Below are 26,820 nucleotides of genomic sequence, written 5' to 3' on the forward strand. Positions count from 1 at the left end.
TTAATTTGCACATTACCTGAAAGACTTCACCTGTAAAATGGGTACCCCTATCACTTTCAATTATCCTAGGGATACCATACCTACACACAAATTCCTGCACAATTTTCTTTGCAGTAAACACAGCAGTATTTGTGGCAGCGGGGAACGCTTCTACCCAATTTGAAAACACATCGATACAAACCAATACATACTTTAAGTTTCTACAAGGTGGCAATTGTATGAAATCAATTTGTGTCACCTGAAAAGGGCCATCTGTTGGCAGGATATGGGATGGTTCTGTTGGTATTGCCTTTCCAATATTCTTCCTCAAGCAGGTGAGGCATGTCATTGCCCTCTTACCCGCATGGGAAGAAAATCCTGGCGTGCACGAGTAGGCTCTTACCAACTTGCACATACCTTCTTTGCCTAGATGGGTCATGTGCCGCCTCAGCTAAACTTGGAAGGTATGCTCTGGGTGCCAATGGCTTACCCTGTCCATCTGTCCAGAGTCCTGAGGACTCCTGGCCATATCCTTTTGACCTCCAGACTGCCTTTTCCTGTGGGGAACACAAATTTTGCATTTCACTCAATTTCTGTGTGTTGACGGTTTTGAATACCATCAGTTGTGTGATGTCTGTCTGTATGGGGGTACTGGCTGCTGATTTAGCAGCTTCGTCTGCCCGGCTGTTGCCAAGTGACACTGAGTCTTGGCTGTATGTGTGGGCTTTATACTTGATAACAGCCACTCTGTCAGGTTCCTGTTTCGCTGCTAGAAGTCTTTTGATGTGGGTCGCATGTGCCACGGGTGTGCCAGCTGCCGTCATGAAATTTCTGGGGTGCCATAGGGCCCCGAAATCATGCACTTCTCCAAAGGCATACCTAGAATCCATGTAGATATTGGCTGACTTACCCTTAGCCAATTCACATGCTCTGGTTAGGGCTACCAGCTCAGCAACTTGTGCTGAGAAAGGTGGGCCCAGGGGTTCCGCTTCTATGGTACCTTTGTCATCTACGACTGCGTATCCAGTACACAAGTCTCCCGAGTCCGTCTGTCTGTGGCAACTACCATCAGTGTAAAAGGTAAAATCTACACGTTCCAGTGGGTTGTCACTGATGTCGGCCCTTGCAGTTAAATTTTGGGTCAAATATTCCATACAATCATGTGTGTCAGTGTTTGTACTAAATCCTCCTTCACCATCACTCACATCCCCCACCCTTTGTGCCTGTCCAGGCACACCTGGGAGATACGTTGCAGGATTTAGTGCGCTGCATCTCCTTATGGTGATGTTTACAGGGGCCATTAGTGCTAATTCCCACCTTGTAAACCGTGCTGATGAGATGTGTCTGGTTTGGGCAGAATTTAGTAAGGCTGACACTGCATGAGGTGTATGGATGGTCAGGATGTGACCTAACACTACATCTTCGCTTTTACTTACTAGCAATGCTATCGCTGCAACACTTCGCAAGCATGTGGGGAGGGATCGTGCTACGTTGTCTAGCTGAGCGCTGTAGTAGGCTACCGGCCTGCTGGCATCACCATGTTTCTTGGTTAAAACACCTGCCGCACACCCAGCACTCTCCGTGCCGTACAGTTCAAAGGGTTTCCCATAATCTGGCATACCTAATGCTGGTGCCTGTGAGAGGCACTGTTTGAGTCTCTCAAATGCCAGTTCGGACTCATCAGTGTGCGAAATCCGATCTGGTTTGTTTGACGAGACCATCTCTTGCAAAGGTAAGGCTAGCATGGAAAAGCCTTGGAAGTGAACCTGAGATCACAATTGATGTAGTTGGCAGATCACTACCTTTCCTTGTACATACGGGGGAGGCCAAGTCAGTGTTAAATTCAACGGTGGGTATGAAGACCTCGGGTAAAACAATTCCAGCAATGGGAGTAACAGGAGTAGTACAACACTACCCTTTAAGTAAACCCGCAGAGATCACGATAGGGCCTTTGCAGACCAAGCACTCCTTTTTGCTAGCTGCATCAGCTCCGACTAATCTACTTGGGAGAGATTTACTGTGTAAAATGGTGTGTGTCATATATTGTACTCCTGAAGGTGTTTTCTTAGATATACCCGAGAATCACGCTCAGGAAGTGCAGGATATGCTAGACTCCCCTCAAAGGTTAATGTCACACACTGCTGTTACAGACAGGTGTCCATCCAAGGTAGAGGAAATGATCTCCCAGATACCGGAGTCAATTTGGACCAAGGATGGACAAGACACTGGATTGATGGCAAATGTAGCTCCTGTAGTAGTTCAAGTAAAAGATGGTAGGATAGCTCCAAAAATTCCACAATATCCTCTGAAGCCAGAGGTGAAGTTAGGAGTGTACCCAGTAATAGAGCGCTTGCTACAACAGGGCATTCTGGTTAGGACGTCCAGCACTGCCAATAGTCCCATCTTCCCTGTGAAAAAGAGTGGGGGGAGGGGTTACAGGCTAGTGCAGGATCTAAGGGGGATCAACAAAATAGTTGAGAGCCAATTCCCAGTAGTGCCAAATCCAGCTGTCATCCTTATGCAAATCCCTCCCACTGCAAAAATTTTCACTGTTATTCACCTCTGCTCCGCTTTCTTTTCGGTCCCTCTGCACCCTGACAGCCAATACTTGTTTGCATTCACATACAGAGGAGTACAGTACACCTGGACTCGCTTACCACAAGGTTTCATTGACAGCCCAAGTATTTTCTCACAGGCTTTGCATGACTGTTTACAATCCTTTCAACCTGAGAGCGGGTCAGTATTAATACAGTATGTAGATAACTTACTGCTGTGTTCTGATTCACTCGAATCGTCCTTGAAAGACACGAAACAGCTTTTGTTTCACCTTTCTGATATGGGACACAATGTTTCAAAGGATAAGTTGCAGTTATACCAGACCAAGGTAAAATATTTGGGACATTGCTTGACACAAGGACTGAGACACCTCACCGCTGATAGAATACAGGCGATTCGCGACATGACTCTGCCACAAACTCAGCAACAGAGTCGCACTTTCCTAGGAATGTGTGGGTACTGCCACAACTGGGCCCAGAAGAAGCTCTAACAAAGAGCGAAATGCGCATTGGTTTAGCCGTGCGCTGCTAATGCTAATGCACTGTTCTTTAAGCTCCTAATTGATACATCCATGTACCGTACATATGTGATAGCCTTGCATTTCAAATAATAGATTCAAAAGAAGTGTTACCTGGCGATGATTATGCATAATGACATGTGACCATAGGAGGAGGGCAGAGGGAATATATTATTACATTTAGGCTGCCAGATATGTATATATTTTTTTGTCAAATGTTTTTTTGCTAAACATATAACAATCAAGTGGAGCATGCCAATCGGTGTGCTTCATATATAAGAAAGCTAATTTACCTCTACATTAACTGTATTATAATCACAGACATAGTCTGTTTTGTAATAACCTAGGAGTGCTGGTGTGATTCAGCACGGATTAACAGCCTATTGTAACCCTCACCCCCACACATGCATGCAGAATATAACTGCGGGATATAAATTATTAAATCCACGTAAATAGTGGAAAAGGAGGGGATTTGTGAATCTCATTCCCCAGTATTCATTCTGGTTATAGGAAGCAGTTATTGATAACACTTCAACAATTTTATTACCTAGAGTTAAAAAGCAAGAAGCCATCACTACTTTATATCTGTGCAGTATAGGAAGACTGGCAGATTGCTAAGAATTCATACAGACATAGAATAGCTTATCCATGTCTGACAAATATTGTTAATGTATCCATAGCATTCAAAAAAAACTATACAGCTTGTCAGTGAAACGGCATTAATATGTTTAAATTATTTAGCTCGTCAAATAATAAAAGCATTTTAGTTCCTATATGACGTAGAATGATGTTACTGATTTGTACTATTTGTTATATGTGTTCATTTTATAACCCCATTAGGCAATATCAATACAGGTTAGCATCTATAAACCATCAATTAAGTATTATTCTTATTATTAGTTGGGTTAGTGCAGCACAGTTAAAATGGTTCTCTCTATATATCTCTTAACCACTAACTGCTGCTAATTGATAATATATCATTATTCATAGCGTGTATGCAATTTTACATCCGACAACACATCAATTACAAACCTGAATTCTCATAGCACTAGTGATAGATCTTGATTAATGCCCAGACATGCCTGGTCATGTCTGTTAGCACTATTAGTTCAACCTTCGGTCACAAGCAAATTCCCGTACAACTTGTGTGAGCTCATTATGTTTTTGGGATCTGTTTGCATGACACATTATGAGATAACTTATCCGTGACTATTTGTACAGCTTTACAAATTCTCATATCCCTAGTAACAGAACTTAATTACCCTGCAGCTTTCTTGCCTGTTTGCGTGGATCATTCAACTATATGTAAAAATACACAATCATAATAAAGATACTGTACACAAGCCTATAGTCAACTCTTAATTAAAACAAACGGCTTGTCTGTGTGTACTGGTCAATAATGTACTACTCATATGTAACAATGTACACAGCATAATAAATATAACAGTTTTAGTGATATATCTTAATGCACACAGCTGTCTTTTCTGTGTGTACTGGTCAATAATGGTTTACCCATCTGTCACAAACTTCATAGCTGGAATTCACCTATCTGTCACAGATTCCCATACAATTTGTGTGATATCACTATTTGTGCAGAAATAATGCTAGATACATTTAATCCACAGTGCCATTATTGATTTATATCCGATACGCAGATCATGTTCCTTTTATAGTTTTTCCTGACCGGCTTATGTAATGTATACGCATCTTGTTTTTGCAGCCATTCTTTAATATCGCCACTTTTAAACACATATTTATTAGACGCATAAAACTTATCAACGCCGCTATGGGTTTAATACAGTGTAATACGCATTCTTCATATGCTTTTTTTGGTTAGCCGACCCTCGTAACACAGCGCTTCTTTTTTCGCAGGCATAGCAGAACACACTTTTATAGATATCAAACTAGAATCCAATAAACAGCATTCATAGCATGCATGCTTATTTTATAAATCAATTGGAAATAACATTTACTGGTACAACTAAGCATTAACAACACACAAATCAATTGGATATAATATACAATGATGTAACTTTTAAGAGTTAATACACAGGAGACTTTTCAATGATTAAACAATGCTTATAAATAATTTGTAAGCTTATTTCATCATTGGAAATTATATACACTGATGCAACATATAAGAGTTAATACTGCACAAAAAAGAGATTTGGAGAGGAGTGTACAGCGCTGAAAAACCCTTAAAATCCGGATAGTGTCTATATATAGAACACAAAATGGATTATTCTATCCTTTGTACATAAAAATGGGCAGCAATACAAGCTCTAACAAATAGCTTAGTGGATAATTAGTGAAAAAGCATATGATATAGAGAGCATTAATTAGAGCAGTTGGTAATCGTTATGCAAACTTCTATCCTTTGTACATACAATGGGCAGTAATGCAAGCTCTAATAAATTGCTTAGTGGATAATTAGTGAAAAAGCATATGATATAAAGAGCATTAATTAGAGCAGTTGGTAATCGTTATGCAAACTTGATATCCAGCTGATTGTCAGTAGTGAGATCGGTTTAAACAGAATCTCTGTTTTTTGCTGTGCTCACTGTGAAACTGACACTCACTTTAAAAAAACCAATACCGTTCACTGAAAGGTATCTTGTGTTCCTTAATCCCATCTGGTGTCATCAGGATTCAGGACTCCAACAGACCAATCACAAATGGATAAAAAGAAGTACCCCTTAGGGAATTTATTCACAAAGACGTAGCAAATTTTTCTTTAAAAAAGAAGGAGAACACGGAACGCATACCCGCTCCCAGACAGAGGCTGTGCTTCACCACTGAGATGTCCGGAATATCTCAGTCCGCTGTAACGGCAAACAGCCTCAGGCGTGCGGGTAAGTTGCGGCTTTCACCTGGATCAGCATCAGAAGATGCTGTAGTGACGTGGGAGCTGATCCAGGAGAAAGCCGCAACTTACCCGCACGCCTGAGACTGTTTGCCGTTACAGCGGACTGAGATATTCCGGACATCTCAGTGGTGAAGCACAGCCTCTGTCTGGGAGCGGGTATGCGTTCCGTGTTCTCCTTCTTTTTTAAAGAAAAATTTGCTACGTCTTTGTGAATAAATTCCCTAAGGGGTACTTCTTTTTATCCATTTGTGATTGGTCTGTTGGAGTCCTGAATCCTGATGACACCAGATGGGATTAAGGAACACAAAGATACCTTTCAGTGAACGGTATTGTTTTTTTTAAAGTGAGTGTCAGTTTCACAGTGAGCACAGCAAAAAACAGAGATTCTGTTTAAACCGATCTCACTACTGACAATCAGCTGGATATCAAGTTTGCATAACGATTACCAACTGCTCTAATTAATGCTCTTTATATCATATGCTTTTTCACTAATTATCCACTAAGCAATTTATTAGAGCTTGTATTACTGCCCATTTTATGTACAAAGGATAGAAGTTTGCATAACGATTACCAACTGCTCTAATTAATGCTCTCTATATCATATGCTTTTTCACTAATTATCCACTAAGCTATTTGTTAGAGCTTGTATTACTGCCCATTTTTATGTACAAAGGATAGAATAATCCTTTTTGTGTTCTATATATAGACACTATCCGGATTTTAAGGGTTTTTCAGTGCTGTACACTCCTCTCCAAATCTCTTTTTTGTGCAGTGTTAACTACAGGTGTTGGTGTATACCTGGGATTGGAGTTGAGCAGCTGATTACCAGCGCTGTGAGGGGGAATAATTTCTGTTTTCATCTAAGAGTTAATACACAGGAGGCTTTTCAATGATTAAACAACGCTTATAACTCATTTGTAAGCTTATTTCATATAATACCACAGCAGAAGGGGATGAAAAGTGGGAGTGTTGGAGGAGTGGTTAGGGGTGTGGTTAGGAGCGTGTTTTGCATATTTATGGGGCGTAGCCTGCCTGTCACTTTGAGTTTGACAGAAAGTGGTGCTCTCTCTACTCATGTTTGCACGGCTGGGCCATGGTACTCAGGAAACTTTTTCTTTTTGGCAGATCATCCTGTTTTTTCTTATACATGCGCTAGTTCATTCTTCGTACAATTATTAACCTGTTTTATTTATTTTCCTTTGCTTTAGGATGGGTAGAGGATGAGTGTGCAGTGTGGGTGGTCACTCTTTTGTTTTTTGGTCATCCAGGTTTATGGTCACGGAGGGGGCAAGGAGGTTTCCACAAATCCGTGGAATTCGGTGGTTGGGTTGGCGTGGTATGTTATGGTGAGAGCTTAAAGCGAGGTTGTTAGTTCAAGCTCAGGCTCATGGGGTTCAGAGGGTTCTGTTGGTGCACTTGGGTGGCAATGATTTGGGAAAGAGAACATCGCTGGATTTGCATTGTGCTATGATGAGAGATTTGGATAGTATTGCTGATGCTTGGCCTCACTGCACATTGATCTTCTTGTTTATTGTGCCAAGGTTATGTTGGCGAGGAGTGCCTGATGGTCGGCCTATTGATGAGGCCAGGAAAAATGTGAATTTGTCAGTGGCGAAGTGGGTGTTAGCTCATGGTGGTTCAGTGGTCCATCATGATAGGATCCGGTTTTGATATGATTAACTTTTTCATTCTGATGGTGTGCACTTGTCTGATGAGGGTTTGGTACTCTTTCTGGAGGATCTTTTTTCGGCTTTCGATTCGGTAGGTTGGGGGTATGGTGGTGGTGAAAAGCCTCTTTAGGTAGAGCCTTCACTGTTGGTGGAAAAGAGCGGCTGGTTCATTGTGTTTCAGTTAGTATTCACAGTTTTAGTCGGTTTGGTGCTGTTTAGGTGCACTCACCTTCGTTGACTGTTATATATGCTGGACGACCCTTCAGGGGGCAGTTTCATCACCATTCAGGGTGGGTAGTCAAGGTATAAGGTCTGAGTGGATATTTTGGTTTGGTTTTTAGTTTGCTTGGGTTAATGGCTGGGTTTGTTTGATTAGCTTGGGGTTTGACGTAGGTTTTTAGCCATTCTTTTTCTGGCCACCATACTCTTTTTTCTTTATCTTTATTATCTAATTTCAGTTGATTACAGTTTTTATGAATAATTAGGTTATATTAATAAATAGCTAACAACTTTCTGCCAAAGTACATGTCTCTGTGTCATTATTTATAGAGTAGGTGGTTTTGGTGGTGTCACTGTTTGGAGGAAGGTACAGCCCACAGCCATTAGGAGGTGTATGAATTTGGCTTAGGGACTTTTCTCATCACCATTCAGGGTGGGTAGTCAAGGTATAAGGTCTGAGTGGATATTTTGGTTTGGTTTTTAGTTTGCTTGGGTTACTGGCTGGGTTTGTTTGATTAGCTTGGGGTTTGATGTAGGTTTTTAGCCATTCTTTTTCTGGCCACCATACTCTTTTTTCTTTATCTTTCTTATTTAATCTCAGTTGATTACAGTTTTTATGAATGATTAGGTTTTATTAATAAATAGCTAACAACTTTCTGCCAAAATACATGTCTCTGTATCATTATTTATAGAGTAGACGGTTTGGTGGTGTCACTGTTTGGAGGAAGGTACAGCCCACAGCCATTAGGAGGTGTATGAATTTGGCTTAGGGACTTTTCTCATCAATGTTTATCTGTAGATTTCTTGAAAAATGTATAAAAACATTGTCATAGAGACATACAGTCAGTGGTAGAAATAATATAGACACTTCAGAGGGGAAAATGCTGCAGTGAGAGGAGCAGAACTACAGCAGAGGTGAGTTCAGGAGATGAAGCATATGAAGGAAGAGCTGCACCTTCTGTGTTGAGTTGTCACTTTCTGCCACTGTGGGAATTAGCACCATAAGGCAGTTGTGTCCAGAGTGTATGGTATGGTGATCTCAGGAGCGTTTCTACCCCTTGGATAGGATGGCACTCACCAGGGGTGCTAGCCAAGGAGGGGCCCTGCCTGGCATTGTCCAGTAAACAGACAGTCTGTGGGACTATCATGTAGTTAAGAACTGGCAGTGCAGGCTGCAGCTACAGCCTATGGAAGCAGTGCACAGCCCTTACCAGTGCTCTCTGGTGGCTCCTCCTCCCCACAATGCAGCAGCAATTGGAATCCACTTCTTCCTTCCTTGTGACCACATTCACAGCTCCCAGCACACAATGATATGTGGCATTATTATATAACCTCCCCTTTAATCCCAAGGGTATACGGGCTACCTACAATACTACCAATGTGCCTCCAACCAAGTATCGGGGAGTATTTATGGGCCTACTTGGGAAAACCCCTGTGTAATGGTACCATTGGAATGTAATGGTGCAATAAGAATTTTGTACAACAAGAGTACACAGTTAAAGAAACTAAGAGTTGTGTTTATTTTCCATTGGCCACTTTAGCTGACCTTTTCTCAGTAACCTCTAACATGTTCATGTGAGAATCACATTAACATGACATAAAGATATTTATACTAATTTGATGTATTCTGAGTCAATCACAAACTGTTTACTATTCACATTTGTTATGTATTCAGTATATGGCAGAATAGACTTCTATAGGTACAAAGCATACATTACAACACACTAGAGCTCTGAAAATATAATGTTGCAATTAAACCCGGGTTTAAATTTGTCTCTTTAGGTACTTTAGTAACTTTAGTGAACTTGTTGGGGCCCTTCTTGTTTTGTAAATCCAATATAGATGTGGCTCATGACCAATTGTCATACGACTTTAGCTGAAGAAATATGTAACTTTCCCATATCTAGGGTTACTAGAAAATGTTCAAGGGTTTTTACAATAATATATCATTTAATGTGGAAATTTTTATTCTTACACAGTCTCTCACCAGAAAGGAAATTAAATCACTGTAACTATAGCTACACTCCTCTGGATAAAGTGTTTAATGGAGGAGTTTCCTATAGAGTGTCTCTATTATGTTAAGATCCCTGGAGCTGCTGCTAAATGTAGACAGTCAGTTATATACCACACTTGGCTACAACATGTGACTCCTAACTCATATAACGTTTTGAAGGCCCATTACTGTATATCAAAATCAGAATCAACTTTATTGGCCAGGTATACTTGCGTATACTAGGAATTTCTCTTCGGTTTGCTATACAACAGCCAAGTAGGTAACAGATAAGCAGGTGGGGGAGGGGACAAGTAAAGTCAGACAGATAGGTGTACCATAGGGACACAAGTGAGTTATATGTACGTCTAGTCAGTCAATGTTCAGGAGTTCAGCAAGTGGACCGCTTGGGGAAAGAAACTTTTGAGGCTTCTGGTGGACCCGGCGGGGGCGGTCCTGTAACGCCTGCCTGAAGGAAGCAAGTTAAACATGCTGTGGCCGGGTGTATCTGGTCCTTTAATATCTTTGTTACCCGCTTTTTAGCTCTGGGCAGGTACAGATCCTTGACTGTGGGAAGGTCAGCCTGATAATCTTCTCTGCGGTTCTGACCACCTTTTGTCCCTCATACTGGCGAAGCAGTACCATACCAGTATCGAGGAGCACAGTACCGACTCTACAATCGCGGAGTAGAAGAGGAGCAGAAGCTTCTGTGGGATGTTGAATTTCCTTAGTTGCCTGAGGAAATAAAACCTCTGCTGCACTTTCCCGACAGTGGCGTCAGCATTGGACCCCATTTACGGCCCCGGGAGATTGTGGTCTCCAGGAACTTGAAGGCGTCTGCTAGCGATACCACACTGTCAGCAATTGTTAGTGGAGGTGCACTAGCTAACTTCTTCCTGAAGTCCACTGTCATCTCAACAGTTTTGAGGGGGTTGATGTCAAGGTTGTTGTGGCTGCACCACTGGGCCAACTGGTCTACTTCCCGTCTATAGGCCGATTCATCCCCGTCCTTGATGAGGTCAATGATGGTGGTGTCATTGGCGAATTTGATGATCTTTAATTATTGCACCTCTGAGGTGCAGTCATTTGTGTACAGGGAGAAGAGCAGTGGTGAGAGGACACAGCCCTGAGGGGCCCCTGTACTGATGGACCACGCTGGAGAGGTGAATTCCCTCACTTTCACCACCTGTGTCCTATCTGTCAGGAAGTCTACTATCCAGAAACAGGTAGCTTCCTTGGACTCCTAGCCAAAGTAATTTGGGGTGGAGGATGTTGGGGACAATTGTATTAAATGCCGAGCTGAAACCGACAAACTCTGGAACGTCTAGGTGCTGTAGAATGTAGTGCAGGCCCAGGGTGACTGAAACATCGACACAGCGATTCGATCGATAGGCGAACTGTAGGGGGTCCAGTTGGGGATCAGTCACAGTTTTCAGGTGATTCAAAACCAGACACTCGAATGTTTTCTTGACTACAGACATCAGTGCTATCGGCCTGTAGTCGTTCAGGTTTGTGATATAGGGTTTCTTGGGGAATTAAATGCTTCCTAATTTCTCACCCAAGACTGAGCCTCCTTGCTGTGAGCTGTACTGGTATGAGAATAATAAGCTGGGCAGCTGTTACAAGATAGTGATGGTTGCCATTCATCAGTATTATTCGCCCGACTCCCTGCTCTGCTGACTGGAGCTGGTAAGCTCTATTTCTGCTGCAGTCTCCTGAAGGCCTGTCACTGGGAACACTGCATCCTGGATCTGCCCTTTAGCTGCCAATTAATCTGCTGCTCTGACTCCAGCTGCTCCTACACCTTGAGCTTGCTGTGGCTGACCACCTCTCCAGCTACACCCCAGGCTGTGTGTGTATGCAAGGAGCATTTCTCTCACCTCCATAGTCCTGCACCAACAGCCCTGAGCTTCCGCCTCTGCCACACCACTGCTGATGCTTATGCCGGGACACTGCTGCACATGTCACAGTAGCTGACCAGGACTGCAGGTTACACACCATGGAAGCTGGCTGCTTGCTCTGAATCTGCCCACTTGTGGCACTGGCTCTGCCCACTTTTGCCACTGCCATCACCAGATGTCACAGCTCCCCGGCTGCTGTGACTTCCAGTGGGGAAACCAGTAACCAGGCATACCCGCCAACAAGCCCCACTATATACTGGGGACATCAATGCTCTAGCTGTGTTTCCAGCTCCCTCTCCGGCATCACTCCCCCTACCCCTGTGCCCGGCAGCCAGTTTACCCCAAGATGTTACAACTCCACTGCTTGACACACAGGGGGAGGTGTGAGCCCTGGAGGGAGAGATCAGGAGACTGTCACTGCTGTCAGCTGTGACGGGTGTGGTATAGCTCATAGACAGTTAAAAGATAGACGTCATTAGTTAGACACTGTATGGTCGACAGTTAAAATCAGAAAGGGTCTAAAGTCAGACAGGGTCAAAAGTCAGACAGTGAATAGTCAGGTAAGTCAAAAGTCAGACAGTCAAAAGTCAGTCAGGGTCAAAAGTCAGACAGTCAAAAGTCAGACAGTCAAAAGTCAGTGTTTTTATAAATTTTTAACCCAAATTTGGTGAAATTCATCCCCTCGCGGGCTCGCTACGCTCACCACGCTTCGGGCTCGTGTCTCACTACACTCCGCTTTGCCCACCACAACTTTACTAAAAGGAAATAGTTTGTGTCATGGATAGTAAATGAGGCAAAAGTTGTAAAAACACAGAAAAACAAAAACAAAACATTTTTTTTTTGTGTCTGACTTTTGACTGTCTGACTTTTGACCCTGATTGACTTCTGATTGTCTTTTAACTGTCTGACTTTTGACTGTCTGACATTTGACCCTGTCTGACTTTTGACCCGGTCTGACTTTTGACTGTCAACCATATAGTGTCTAACTAATGACTGTCTATGTTTTAACTGTCTGTCTATAGACAGGAACCCAGCTGCGACTGACAGCTCTTATCTCTCCCTCTCCAAGATGTCGCATGACCCCTCCTGAGGTGATGCCCCACCCACTGGCAATCACCCCACTGGATGATTGACAGCTAGGAGCACAAGGAGTTGCTAGAATGTTCTGTCAGTCATTGGCCACCAATGTGTACATTAATAGGTTTACATATATACTACATTTTAGCATGTATATGAATACATATCAATAAAAATGCATATGACTGGGGTACATACATGAATTATTTTTCCTTTTTCCATTGTCTACCTTGTATTACAACATAGAGAACAATATAAAGTGTAAATATATAAATTATACGTATAAAGTTACCTCAATTTTACCTATTTCTGTACAGATATATATGTTTAACCCTTAATTAGGGTTACAAAAGGGGCATAGACAGAACTTTTTGGGCCCCATAGCAACATTTTGTAGGGCCCCCCATCCAAATGCTTCTAGAGAGACACTTCTCTGTAGTAGTTGTTAATTTTATGCCATATAATTGCTACCTAGTTCATTTTCTGAACCATACTAGAGTCTTATTTAAAATTATTATGCCCCATAGTAGTGCCCTAGTTTCTTTTATGAATCACAGTAGTACTTAAGCTCACCCAGTGTCACATTTCAGAGCTTCCAATACACATTATGCCGCACAGTACCCCCAATTCACATTATGATATATAGTGCTCCCTGTTCATATTGTGCCTCATGACAGTGCCCCGGTTCATATTATATAACATTATAATGCCCTCCAGTTCATTTTATACCACACTATAATGAGCAGGTCCAAGGGCATACCTAGATATAAGGCAGGCCCCAAGGAAAGAGTTTCAAAAGAACCCCTACGTACCACCCAATGGTGAAAAGTGTAAATAACACATGTAACTGTGACAGGGAAGGTGGCCACTCTCAGCTCTGGGCCCCATAACAGCTGCACTGCCTGCACTATGGTAGCTATGCCCTTGGGTTACAATTATTATATAGGGAGAGGGGATCATACAGTGATACATGAGGGGGAATAACACAGCTCCCGGCATACACTAATATGTGGTATTGCTATTACACAAGGCAGAGGGGACCATACAGTGATACATGAGGGGGAATAACACAACTCCCAGCGCATGTTTATATGTGGTATTATTATTAAATAGGTTAGACGGGACTGTACATGGATACTTGACAGGGAATAACACTTATTATATTATATCCATCTTAAAGTAATTATTTTTAACACTAAATTAACCTGTTTTAAGTTTTTTGTTTTTAATTGTGGTAGGGGGAAAATAAACACAGGGAAGGAAGAATATGAGGAAGGCGTCAGATTCTGACTTTTCCAGGGGTACTTGGACCCCTAGATACACCTCTGGGTGACCTACATGCTACTCTCAGCTGCCAAGGCTACCTTGACTTACTGACTGCGGAACATATGCAGCTAACTAAGATGATTGGTAGTACTGGGAATGTCAGCTGTTGTTGGGGCATTGGAATTTGTGGGACAGGTCAGGAGAGGGATACTCTAGGCAGCATGTGGAAGAAAGTGGTTTGTTGCTGGTAGGGACTAGCCACCATGAAGAGAACCAATGTTGGGGCTGGCCAATTAATGTTACCTCACATCACCTAGTCAAAGAAAAAACAGTATGTACAGTAAAGCAGAAAAAGCCATACAGTCAGTTGTCCCATAAGCAGTCGGCCCACCAGGAAAATTCCCAATGGTCAATCCGCCACCGCCTATTAATTCTGGCTACCCAGTTTTATAATAAGCAGTTTATGTTACTAACAAATATTTTGTACTTGCCGTAGTGATGTTCGGTGGCCACTTGATGCTGCTATCATTCACATAGATTTGTTGTGAGTGAAATCGACCAACATGAATTATTTCTATGGTCTCATTAGGAAATATCAGCCAGTTTATTACATCCAGCCTGCCTGGTGTCTCACCATTTGCATCAAAAAATATTTCATCTCCAGAAACAGTCTTAAAAAAGACTTGTTTTAAATAGTGTATCAGCTTTACAAAATAAAGAAGAAATATAAGTAAAGAATCCAAATATAAAGTTTAAAACTCAACTGATAAAATTTAACATTTGTGCCTGCATCCAAAAATAACCATTCATGTAAAATTATATGAATTAAATTAAAATTAGATTTGTTGGTAAACCATGGGAAACTTTCTATTAAACTCTTGAATTAAAGTAAAGACTAATTTTAGCTTTGTGGACCTTCCTGCATCTTTACACTCTAAAGCTGGGTACATACTAGGCGATATGTTGTCCGTTCCAGCGGTGCACGTAAACGGCTGGGGATACTCCAGCGCCAGCTGCTGTAGTTGTTTTGGCCAGCATCTCCTCCCTCCAGTTGCAGTTTTTTAAGTGTCAGATATCTGCAGCTCCCATAGGGGTGCACGTGCTGCTCTTTGTAAGATTTAAAGGGCCATGCATGCCTAAATTTGATGTCACATTTGGCACCAGATTTTAATCTCTTGATATAAAAGAAAGTTCCTAGCTACTCTCACCCTTGAGAGAGTATAGACTCCCAAACCTCCAGTGTTTAGCCTTGTGCTACCAGGTACTCTCCTTGTGAAGATTCTGGTTCTTGTCTCCCTTTGCCTGTTCCTAGTTCCTGTCTTCCATGCTTCATTACTGGTTCCAGTCTCCTATGCTCCATACCTGGTTCCTGTCCGCCCATCCAGTTCTGATCCAGCCTGCCTATCCTGTGTCTTATGCCTTTCGGGGTACTGCCAGTACCATCTCTACTGCATACCAGCCACTGTACCTGGAAACCCAGATAGAGAGCCGCGACCTGCATGTCGGGTGCAGCAAAGACCAAACCTCCTGGCATGCATGTCTGGTAAGGACCACAGGCATGTTAGACTCCTCACCTCAGTTCAAGGACTCTGCCAATTTTAAAGATATGGGTTAGCATTAGAGATGAGCGGGTTTGGTTCTCAGAGAACCAAACCCCCCCTCCCCCCCAAACATCACGTTCCGAGCCAGAATCCGAGTACGGCTCAGGACCTCCCACCAGACTCGGATCCCAGAACGAAGCAAAACATCATCATCCAGCTGTCAGATTCTCGTGGGTTTAGGATTCCATATAAACAGCCGCGTGTAGCCACAATTTTCACTCTGGGCTTGGAGAGTAGTGGAGACAAACCTCTGTCTCTCTCTGTGGGTGCTGGCGTCAGGTGGGGTCAGTGTGTGCTCAGTAGGGGTGCTGTTCCTCTCACTGTGGTTTCCCTGTGCTGTTAGGGGTGCTGTCCTGGCTGTCCCTCGTGTTTCATGTGCTGTTAGGGGTGCTGCAGCTGTACATGGGTGTTGCTATCCTGGCTGTTACTGTGTTGTACAGGGGGCAGGGGCACTGTCCTCCTGTATACAGTGAAAATACAGGGGTGCTGGCTGTAAAAATGCAGTGGTGCAGTAAAAATAAATGTGCACTGGCCCTGTCTTGTATGCTGTAAAAATTCTGGGGTGCAGTGAAAATAAATGTACACTGGGCCTGTCTTGTACGCTGTAAAAATTCTGGGGTGCTGCTGTGAAAATAAATGAATACTGGTCCTGTATGCCGTAAAAATACAGGGGTGCTGCTGTTAAAATAAAAGTACACTGGTCCTGTATGCTGTAAAAATACAGGAATGCTGTTGTTAAAATAGAATTACACTGGCCCTGGATGCTGTAAATTACAAGGGTGCCGTGAAAATACAGCGGTGCTGGCAATGTCCGTGGTTGCGATGTCTAGGCCTAACCTTCACAACACTGTATGGGAAGCGGGAGCTCCTACCATCATCTGCATGCCCTCTGCAAGTGCTTTGAGGAGCACCACCAGTCCAGTTGCTGATATTGAGATTGAGGATGTCACTGTAGAAGTACACCAGAATGAGGAAGATATGGGTGTAGCTGGTGCTAAGGAGGAAGTTGACAATGAGGATTCTAATGGTGATGTGGTTTGTTTGAATAAGGCACCAGTTGAGACAGTTGTTGGCCATAGTATGAAAAAGCCCATTGTCATGCCTGGGCAAAATACCAAAAAAGCCACCTCTTCGGTGTGGAATTATTTCTCCACAAATCCAGAAAACAGGTGTCAAGCCATCTGTTGCCTTTTTCAATCCATAATAAGTAGGGGTAAGGACTTAAGCCACCTAGAAACATCCTCCTTTATACATCACCTGCAGCACATTCATCATAAGTCATTGTCAAGTTCAGAAACTTTGGGTAATAGCGTAAGCAGTCAACTGACACCTAAATAATGTGGTTTGTTTGAATATTATTTCTCTGTGAGGATGAGGATATAAACACTGAAGGGGAGGAATCTGAGGATGAGGATGACATCTTCCCTCTGTAGAGCCAGTTTTGTGCAAGGAGAGATTAATTGCTTATTTTTTGGTAAGGGCCCAAACAAACCAATCATTTCAGCCACAGTCGTGTGGCAGACCCTGTCGCTGAAATGCTTGGTTTGTTAAAGTGTGCATGTCCTGTTTATACAACCTAAGGGTGGGAGGGAGGGCCCGGGTGAGAGGGCCCAAGCACAAATCCGTATTGCACATCTTTTCTTTGCCACATAATTCCAGGGGTGCTGCCCATATGGGGTGCTGACCCTCTGCCCTATCGTTGCAACACTGCTGTTTAAGTCCAGGGGTGCTGTTGCTTGTCTGCTGTGCTGTGTAATTCTCCAGGCGTGCTGCCTGTGCTGTAAATCCAAGGGTGCTGCCGTATAATTCCAGGGTTGCTGCTGTACTTGATCCTAAATTTAAATGAAAGTCTAGAGCAGAATGTGAAACAAGCTTCAACATCACAAACAGATTTGTGAAAACATAGCCGCAAAGGTGGAAATGGAAATTGCAATTTTGACGAAGCGTTTTCCAATTAAACCACATTTGTGACCAAAGTCAGTGTGACTCAGAAGAGACAGAATCATAATCCAGTGAAACTGAAAGGTAAAACTGAGATTTTGTGCTGGAGCATTAGAGATAGGTTCTTCTCAATTATTTCATGTTAGGGACTCACTCAAGTGAATGGCTCCAATTAGTCAAGCTTCATTTTGATTTATTATTGATGTTCCACATTTTGGGATTATTTATTTACAAGATCCACATTTGTTGTACAGGGTTCTTTTCCTAAGGGCTGAATAGGGTTATCGCAAGACCTTGCAGTGTTAGAAAAACAGAGATTCAGTGATCTTCCATTGCATCAGCTGGAGTCTCATGGTGGCTTACAGCCAGGAAGATGTCTGGCTTGCCAGGCTGAGGCATGCTGTGGGCACAGAGGTTAGCATTGCTTCCTCCCACAGTCCTACTTATAGTATGAAATAATGACTGTAGAGTGGTAAACTCCACTAGGGCAGGGGCTCAATAATAAAAAATTAACTGCAAAGTCCTGCATAGTACTGTACCGAACCCACCTGAACTCGATGCTGTGGGGGCTCAGGATGGGCTGATAAAACATCTAAGGGGCTGCTTTATTTAAAAATTAAATATGAAAAAGAAACAAGACACACAGGTATGCTCACATGCATGTAACTGGGACACACAGGTATGCTCACATGCGTGTAACTGGGACACACAGATATGCTCACATGCGTGTAACTGGGACACACAGGTATGCTCACATGCGTGTAACTGGGACACACAGATATGCTCACATGCCTGTAACTGGGACACACAGGTATGCTCACATGCGTGTAACTGGGAGCTGTGAAAAACAAAAATAAGGCATCTGCCACAAAATATGTAAACAATAATGAAAAAATAAATAAAAAAAAAGAAATCCACGAGAATTTCACAAAATAAGTCTCCAGACTCCGTGGAGGAGAAAATATCTAATCTTGATCCTGTGGTATACATCAGTTTATTTGCATCCCAGCATTAAATACAAGATTATCTTAATCCCTGAAAATGGAGAAGAGGGTCCAAATTTGGAGACTTTGGCCCCTAGTTTTTTAGTTTGTCCAGTAATGTGGTAATTATATATTTGCTTGGTTGAAGTCCTTTCCATTCCACACCAATACAAGAGTGGAGGTGAAAGCCTGTGTGCTGTTCCTGATTGCGTGTACCTCTCTAATTTTTAATCATCTTCTTGACACTGTCCTCTTCCTCTTGCCTCTTCTCATAATGTGAAAAGTCATCAAAGAAGGAGGTGTTATGTTTGTAGCTAGCAATGATTCGGAGAACTTGGCGAGCTTATTCCAGGGGACCACCTGTCGCTGAAATGATGGGTTTATTGAACTGCGCATGTACTGCCGTATATGTCCAGTGGTACAGCCGTAGAAATCCAGTAGTACTGCCATATAAATCCAGTCCGGTGGTACTGCCATATAAGTACAGTGGTACTTACTTATGATTCCAGTGATACTGCTATATAAGTCCAGTGGTACTGCCGTATAAATCCAGTCCCGTGGTACTGCCATGTAAGTCCAACGATACTGCCGTATATGTCTAGTGGTACTGCCGTATAAGCCCAGTGGTACTGCCATATAATTCTAGTTATACTGCTGTATTAATCCAGTGGTACTGCCATATAAGTCCAGTAGTACTTTCATATAAATCCAGTCCAGTGATACTGCCGTAGTCCAGTGGTACTGACATATAAGTCCAGTGGTAATGCCATATAATTCCAGTGATTCTACCATAAAAGTCCAGTGGTACTGCCGTATAAGTCCAGTGGTACTGCAGTAGAAGTCCAGTGATACTGCCATATATGTCCAGTGGTACTGCCGTATAAATCCAGTGGTTTTGCCATATAAATCCAGTTCAGTGGTACTGCTGTATAAGTCTAGTGGTACTGCCATATAATTCCAATGATACTGCCGTATATGTCCAATGGTACTGCCGTATAAATCCAGTGGTACTGCCATATAAATCCAGTCCAGTGGTACTGCCGCATATGCCCAGTGAAACTGCCGTATGTGTCCAATGGTACTGCCATATAAGACCAGTGATACTGCCGTATATGTCCAGTGGTACTGCTGTATAAATGTAGTGGTACTGCCGTATAAATCCATTCCAATGATACTGCCATATATGTCCAGTGGTAATGCCGAATAAATCCAGTGGTACTGCCATATAAATCCAGTCCAGTGGTACTAACGTATAAATCCAGTGGTACTGCCATAGAATTCAAGTGATACTGCTGTATATGTCCAGTGGTACTGCCATATAAATCCAGTGGTATTGCCGTATAATTCCAGTCCAGTGGTACTGCCATATATGTCCAGTGATACTGCCGTATATGTCCAGTGGTACTGCTGTATAAATCCAGTGGTACTGCCGTATAAATCCAGTCCAGTGGTACCTTCATATAAGTCCAGTGGTACTGCCTTATATGTCCAGTAGTACTGCTATGTAAAACCAGTGGTACTGCCATATAAATCCAGTCCAGTGGTACTGCTGTATAAGTACAGTGATACTGCCATATAAGTCCAGTGGTACAGCCATATAAAGCCAGTCCAGTGGTACTGCCGTATTAGTCCAGTGATACTGCCGTATATGTCCAGTGGTACTGACGTATAAGTCCAGTGGTGATGCCATATAATTCCAGTGATTCTACCATATAAGTCCAGTGGTACTGCCGTATAAGTCCAGTGTACTGCCGTATAAATCCAGTCCAGTGGTACTGTTGTATAAATGCAGTCCAGTGGAACTGCCGTATAAGTCCAGTAGTACTGCCATATAATTCCAGTGATACTGCCATATAAGTCCAGTGGTACTGCCGTATAAGTCCAGTGGTACTGCCGCATAAGTCCAGTGGTACTGCCATATAAGTCCAGTAATACTGCTGTATATGTCCAGTGGTAGTGCCGTATAAATTTAGTCCAGTGGTACTGCCATATAAGTCCAGTGGTACTGCCGTATATGTCCACTGGTACTGGCGTATAAGTCCAGTGGTACCGCCATGTAGATCCAGTCCAGTGGTACTGCCGTATAAGTACAGTGGTACTGCCATATAATTCTAGTGATACTGCCGCATAAATCCAGTGGTACTGCCGTATAAATCCAGTCACGTGGTCCTGCCGTATAAGTGCAGTGATACTGCCGTATGTGTCCAGTGGTACTGCCGTATAAGTCCAGTGGTATTGCCATATTATTCCAATGATACTGCCGTATAAGTCCAGTGATACTGCCAAATAAGTCCAGTGGTACTCCCGTATAAATCCAGTCCAGTGGTACTGCCGTATAAGTCCAGTGATACTGCCGTATATGTCCAGTGGTACTGCCGTATAAGTACAGTGGTAATGCCATATCATTACAGTTATTCTGTCTTATAATTCCAGTGGTACTGCCGTATAAGTCAAGTGGTACTGCCGTATAAGTCCAGTGATACTGCTGTATAAATCCAGTCCAGTGGTACTGCCGTATAAATTCAGTGGTACTACAGTATAAATGCAGTCCAGTGGTACTGCTATATAAGTCCAGTGATGCTGCCATATATGTCCAGAGGAACTGCCATATAAGTCCAGTGGTACTGCCATATAATTCCAGTGGTACTGCCGTATAAGTCCAGTGGTACTGCCGTATAAGTCCAGTGGTACTGCCATGTAATTCCAGTGATACTGCCGTATACGTACAGTGGAACTGCTGTATAAATCCAGTGGTACTGCCATATAAATCCAGTTCAGTGGTACTGCCATATAAGTCCAGTCCAGTGGTCCTGCCATATAAGTAATGTCTAGTGGTGCTGCCGTATAAGTTCAGTGGTGCTATCATGTGCTGTATATTATTTACTCCAAATAAAGGGGTTATTACTATTTAATCCAAATAATTTTCACAGGATTTGCTCTGTGTGGTGTAGAGGTACGCTCTTTTGTACCGCATATTGTTATATAACTACAGAAAAATAATGGAGAACAAAAATTTGGAGGATAAAATAGGGAAAGATCAAGTACCACTTCATCCTAGTGCTGAAGCTGCTGCCACTAGTCATGACATAGATGATGAAATGCCATAAATGTCATATGCCAAGGCCGATGCCTAATGTCATAGTAGAGGGCATGTAAAATCCCAAAAAACTAAATTCAGTAACATGACCAAAAAAATAAATTTAAATGGTCTAAGGAGATATGTAAATTTGACAATATGCCTTTTATGACACTATGTTCATGACTGGTGGTTCAGCTTCACCTGACGATGGAATCCCTCATTCTCCTGCTAGAAAAATTATAAGAGTTAAGCTGGCAAAAGCACAGCAAAGAACTGTGTATTCTAAGATGGTATCACAAATACGCAAGTAGAGTCCAGGTGTGTCAGCAGTTGAAATGCCTGACCTTCCCAACACTGGATGGGAAGAGGTGGCGCCTTCCACCATTTGCACGCCCCCTGCAAGTGCTGGAAGGAGCACCCACAGTCCAGTTTCTGATATTCAAATTGAAGATGTCACTGTTGAAGTACACCAGGATAAGGATATGAGTGTTGCTGGCGCTGAGGAGGAAATTGACGAGGAGGATTCTGATGGTGATGTGATTTGTTTAAATCAGGCATCGGGGGAGACAGTTGTTGTCCATGGGATGAATAAACCGATTGTCATGCCTGGGCATAATACCAAAAAAGCCACCTCTTCAGTGTGGAATTATTTCTCCACAAATCCGGACAACAGGTGTCAAGCTGTGTGTTGCCATTGTCAATCCGTAATAAGTAGGGGTAAGGACGTTAATAACCTATGAACATCCTCCCTTATATGTCATCTGCAGCGCATTCATCAGAAGTCATTGTCAAGTTCAGAAACTTTGGGTAAGAGCGTAAGCAATCCACCAACACCTTAATCCCTTCTTCCTCTTGTACCCAAGCTCCTGCAAGCCACATCGCCAACTCCTTCAACGTCAATTTCCTCCTCAGGCAGGAATGTCAGTAGTCCTGCAGGCCATGTCACTGGCATGACTGACGAGTCCTCTCCTAACCGGGATACCTCCAGAGGATCCTTGAGTGGTACGCCTACTGCTGCTGCTGCTGTTGTTGCTGCTGGGAGTTGATCGTCATCCCAGAGAGGAAGTCGGAAGACCACTTGTGTTAGGCGCCGGGGTCCGCTCGTCGCTGCGGCCCGGCGCCTAGCAAACAGGGATGCCGTGCGCGTACAGCCGCCGGCTCCCTGGCAACGCTAGACGCCGGGCGCACGGAGCCGCACGGACCCTAGCAACGGGGACGCCACTTACGGACTGCGTTCCCCGTTGCTGGGTTCAATTTAATTAATGAGATATCTGTTTTCCAGGCCATGCAGCTTGGCAGCTGTATGGCATCTAATCCAATCAGCCTCCAAACAGCTGATTGGAGGACTCCCTGTTAAATACACTTCCTGGGCTTCTCACAGACGCCGGTAATAGCTTCCTGCATGCTGAATCTGTTTGCTGTGAGTGTCTCCAGTCCTGCTGTATCCGGTCGTTCCTGTTCTCAGTTGTCCTGTACTCGGAAGTCGTCATCTGTTCCTGGAGTCCTGACTGAGCACCTTTGAACATCCAGTGGTGTTCGTGAGTCACGGCGCAGCCGTGTGTTGCGGCTTGGGCCACTTTATTATTTATTATTTATTATTTGTGTTTCGGAGCTTTTGCGGAGGATTCCGCTCCCACAGATCCACTCTGGTATCCAGCGGTGCTGGGTAGGAGTACGGACTAGTGGATTTTAGTTGTCCTTTTCCCTGGCAGGTTACCGCACATACCTCAGGTTTAGTCAGTTAGCTTGTAGCCCCTGGCCTGGTTGTTTAGTCAGAGGGCCCCTTGTTATCACCCTGTCTCGGATTTCCCTTTGTCTCCCATTAAGACCTGAGGGGGCATCGGAGTTGGGCAGACATAATCCGCCCTTCAAACGCAGCTGCCATGGGCTCAAGCAACCATAGTCTCGCAGGGGATTTCTGACAACATGGGCGAGACAACGGAGTTAGGGCGCCAGGGGCTACTTTCTATTCCCGCTCCCTTCCCCAGCATTCCGTTCCAGTGCTCCGGTCCTTGCAATAGAACCACCTCAGACCAGAGTGCTGGAATCATAACATTATTACCGGCCAAACCAAAACTTAAAATTAAACAGGGTTTGATTTTTTCCCTTATTCAGTTTTGTAAGATTTGTCGGCCTCATGAATCCCACTGGTTTAGGACCAAATCCTGGCCAGCTTCTAGTTAGCCAGATTCAAGAACTTACTCAAATGGTTCAGGATCTTTCCCTTCGGGTGAAGTCGCAGGAAGATCTTTTACGAACTTCCCCAAGGGTAGTCCCTGAACCAAAAATGCACTTGCCTGACCGTTTTTCTGGTGATAGGAAGCAGTTTTTTAATTTTAAAGAGTCCTGTAAACTTTATTTTCGTTTAAGACCAATCTCCTCAGGTACTCACGGTATCTCAGCGGGTCGGAATTATTATTTCTTTGCTCCAGGGGGATCCCCAGACCTGGGCTTTTGGTTTAAAAGCAGAGGATCCGGCATTGTTGTCAGTAGACGCCTTTCTGGGGTCTTTAGGGCTTTTGTATGATGACCCTGATAGAGAGGCATCCGCCGAGAGTCAGTTACGCGCTCTCAGACAAGGTAGAAATCCTGCAGAGGTTTATTGTACAGAGTTTCGCCGTTGGTCGAACGACTGTGGCTGGAATGACCCAGCTCTGCGCAGTCAGTTTCGCCTCGGCTTATCTGAGTCTATAAAAGACAGTCTCCTTCAGTATCCCGCTCCTGAGACGCTCGATAAACTCATGGAGCTTTCTATTAAGATTGATCGTCGTCTCAGAGAGCGGAGGGCTGAAAAAGGAGCACCTGTCAGGTCTACTCCTTGTGTATTTTCCATTCCTGAAGACATAGAGGAGCCCATGCAGATGGGTCTCTCCAGGCTGTCTCCAGAAGAAAGAGCCAGAAGGCAAAACTCTGGTCTTTGTTTGTACTGTGGGGGTAAGGGACATTTTGCCCGTAATTGTCCGAACAAGTCGGGAAACGCCTCGACCAAGTGAATTGTGAGGGGGTTCACTTTGGTCTGCAGCTTATCTCCTCGAATAACTCCCTGTTAGTCCCAGCTAAAGTTTCCTTTGGCAGCCTCAGTTCTTCGGTGTCGGCTTTTGTTGACAGTGGAGCTGCAGGGAACTTTATGGACTTAACGTGGGCCAAGGCCTTAGGTATTCCTCAGTTAACCTTGGTTGGGTAGGTGTATCACCATGCATGGTTTAGATGGGAGTCCCTTGTCCAATGGGGTTATTTCCCTCTGTACACCCCCTGTACTACTTACGGTAGGAGCTCTTCATTCCGAAAAGATTGAGTTTTTCCTTACCCATTGCCCAGCAGTTCCAGTGGTTCTGGGTCACCCTTGGCTGGCCTTTCATAATCCCATCATTGATTGGCAGTCGGGGGAGATCTCACAATGGGGTACCATCTGTAATAAGGAATGTATTACGTTTCCCGTCAGAATAGCTGCTGCCATTCCCGAACCCATTCCCGTGGAATACCAGGAATTTGTTGATGTATTTTCCAAGGGCAATGCGGACATTCTGCCTCCCCATCGGCCTTATGATTGTGCTATTGAGCTAATTCAAGGTGCCACATTGCCAAAGGGAAGTTTATATGCATTGTCCGGACCAGAAACTGCGGCCATGAATGAGTATGTTAAGGAGAGCCGAGGGAAAGGATTTATCAGGCCATCTAAATCCCCTTTAAGTGCAGGCTTCTTCTTTGTGGAGAAGAAAGATGGATCACTCAGACCTTGCATTGACTTTAGAGCTCTGAATAAGATCTCAATTAAAAATACTTACCCTCTGCCGCTGATTTCTGTCCTCTTTGATCAGCTGCGTTCGGCTGTGATTTTTTCTAAGATTGACCTGAGGGGAGCGTATAACCTCATCCGAATCAAGTCGGGAGATGAGTGGAAAACGGCGTTCAGTACTCAGTCGGGTCACTACGAGTTTCTGGTGATGCCGTTCGGCTTGTCTAACGCTCCGGCAGTTTTCCAGGATCTCATTAACGATGTGCTCCATGATTTTCTTGGAAGATTCGTGGTCGTTTACTTAGACGATATCCTGATCTATTCTGACTCTATTGAACAACATGTTACCCAGGTGCGTCAGGTTCTTCAAAAATTACGTGAAAATCACCTATATGCCAAGCTGGAGAAGTGTGAGTTTCATGTCACGGAGGTATCCTTTTTAGGGTACATTATTTCCCCTCGGGGATTCTGTATGGAACCAAAGAAGCTCCAAGCCATCCTTAGTTGGGCGCAACCCACCAACTTAAAAGCAATTCAGCGCTTTTTAGGGTTTGCGAATTATTATAGAAGATTTATTCATTCTTTTTCCGACCTGGTTGCTCCCATTGTGGCACTGACTAAGAAGGGAGCGGATCCTACCAACTGGTCACGTGAAGCTGAGTTATCCTTTCAGGCCTTGAAACAAGCTTTCGTCTCAGCCCCAGTCCTCAGACATCCCAACCCAGAATTGCCCTTCATTGTTGAGGTTGATGCCTCGGAGGTTGGAGTGGGGGCTATCCTATCTCAGAAGGATCCGGACTCTCTAGAATTACATCCTTGTGCCTTTATGTCCAGGAAATTCTCATCCGCTGAATCCAACTACGATGTTGGTAACCGGGAGTTACTGGCTATTAAATGGGCTTTCGAGGAGTGGAGGCATTGGCTTGAGGGAGCAACACATACCATTTCAGTATTGACTGACCACAAAAATCTTCAGTACATCGAATCAGCTAAACGGCTGAATGCCCGGCAGGCTCGTTGGGCTTTATTTTTTACTCGTTTCAAGTTTATTATCACCTTTAGGCCAGGTTCCAAGAATACCAAGGCGGATGCCCTGTCACGCAGTTTTCTTCCAGTTCATAATAACAGTCCTGTTACTCCCATACTTCCGTCTTCAGCCATTTGGGCAGGCCTCACACAAGATTTATTTACCCAGTTAAAGCAGCTTCAACATCAAGCTCCTGGAAATACTCCTGCTGGTCGTCTTTATGTCCCTGAGTTTTTGAGAGCTACTGTTTTGACTGAGTTTCATGATAGCAAAGTTGCCGGGCATCCGGGGATCTCTAAGACTTTGGAATTAGTCTCCCGCTCAGTATGGTGGCCTGGTCTTTCTAAAGACATTAAGGAGTTTGTTTTTTCATGTCAGGTCTGTGCACAGCATAAAGTTCCCCGTTCCTTGC

General features: G+C 43.7%; 1 pseudogene; it reads right to left on the reverse strand.

Moving 5' to 3' along the window:
• LOC134949909 (vomeronasal type-2 receptor 26-like) overlaps nucleotides 1–26,820 on the reverse strand; it is a 1,108,520-nt pseudogene that overhangs the window by 70,514 nt on the left and 1,011,186 nt on the right.

The sequence above is a fragment of the Pseudophryne corroboree genome, chromosome 8 (assembly GCF_028390025.1).
Source record: "Pseudophryne corroboree isolate aPseCor3 chromosome 8, aPseCor3.hap2, whole genome shotgun sequence".
In the NCBI taxonomy this organism is placed as follows: domain Eukaryota; kingdom Metazoa; phylum Chordata; class Amphibia; order Anura; family Myobatrachidae; genus Pseudophryne; species Pseudophryne corroboree.